The 1,250-nt window shown below is 38.8% G+C and overlaps 1 long non-coding RNA gene across 1 annotated transcript; it reads right to left on the bottom strand.

The window, feature by feature from the left end:
- Positions 1-83: 83 nt before the first annotated feature.
- Positions 84-501, bottom strand: LOC109592751 (uncharacterized). The gene is made up of 3 exons (XR_002190530.1): positions 402-501; positions 223-342; positions 84-165 (listed from the first exon to the last, which is right to left on the bottom strand). It is a non-coding gene; the product is annotated as an uncharacterized LOC109592751 (long non-coding RNA).
- Between the last annotated feature and the right edge of the window lie 749 nt (positions 502-1,250).

Genomic DNA, 1,250 nt, shown 5'->3' with positions numbered 1-1,250 from the left:
TAATAGAATTTAATTTAAAAAAATTAAAAATCAGACAAACGAAACTGACCAGGAAATAACCAATACCTCAAATTGTGCCAATCTAGGTTCCCACTACACGTAATAAACACAGAAAAAACTCGTGAGCATCTTCTTGTGCTCCCATTTGCCATTGAGGTAAAATAGCTAATGTAATCTTAAAAAAATACGACATCTACAATGATCATATTGCAAATGACTTACAGTTCATGACATTGTAAGACACAAACGTGGAAGGAGAAAAAGATGGTCCAGGATCTACAAGAACAACCACAAAAGCAGCTTTAACCTCACACAAAAAACAAGGAGATAGAAGGTTACACCCTAGCAATGATTAATAATGTTGATAAAAAATTATGTCTATTCTACATAAATATATATACCTGGTACTTTGACATGACTAATAATACCAGAATGAAAACTCCTGGTGCAAAACAGTGCTTGTAGAACAGAGTTTGCGAAACAAGTATTCCCCAGGTTATTTAATCCAATCGGAAACCCCAGCAGAGAAGTAGCCGGCAGAAGGCTAAGTAGAAAAGGTAAAAAGTTAAATTTTTGAAAGTAAGAAAAAAGAAAAGCAATTTGCCTTGCCCTGAGCTGGATTCGAACCAGTACCACGTCCACATCCTGCACCACTGAGCCACCACCATCCTGCTGCCTCAACCTCACTGATAGTCGTATCTATACTTAATTTCTACATTGTTATAAGGTAGTATACTGGGGTGAAGCCCCAGTATAGTATACAGGCGAAGCCTGTAAAAGTCCGTTGACGGATAGTGTACGGAATGGTAACAATCTCTCCCTAATGGCTAGTCTTATGGCCATGTGCCACCATTACTGTGTGTGTGGGTAGAGCATGGCTTAATTAAGCCACGCCTTAATTGCAGCCACACCTTACATTGCTGCAGCTAGCTAGCATGTAGCAGTGCAGCAAACATGCTGCAGATTCTTCTGTGTCTAAAAATACAAATCAATCTCTGTTAAAACTGTTATATACATATTGTGGTGAGGGTACGCACTTTAGTGCTCTCGTTTAGTCTGGTTTAGTAGTGGGTTATGATAGTTAAGTTACATGTATGACTCACACATGATGTCTGTGGCCTAACATGAGAAAATCAACCAATTGGCGGGTGTGACGAAGAACGAGTAATTATTACTATATGAAAGCTTGAAACTTGCTCTTTCCAATGGTGCTTGAATTGCCACAATCGGATCTAATGCTGCTTAGTTTC

This window comes from Amphimedon queenslandica, unplaced genomic scaffold, assembly GCF_000090795.2.
Source record: "Amphimedon queenslandica unplaced genomic scaffold, v1.1 AMPQUscaffold_4065_Cont23950, whole genome shotgun sequence".
NCBI classification, from domain to species: Eukaryota; Metazoa; Porifera; class Demospongiae; order Haplosclerida; family Niphatidae; genus Amphimedon; species Amphimedon queenslandica.
This window is presented reverse-complemented; position numbering and strand designations above follow the sequence as displayed.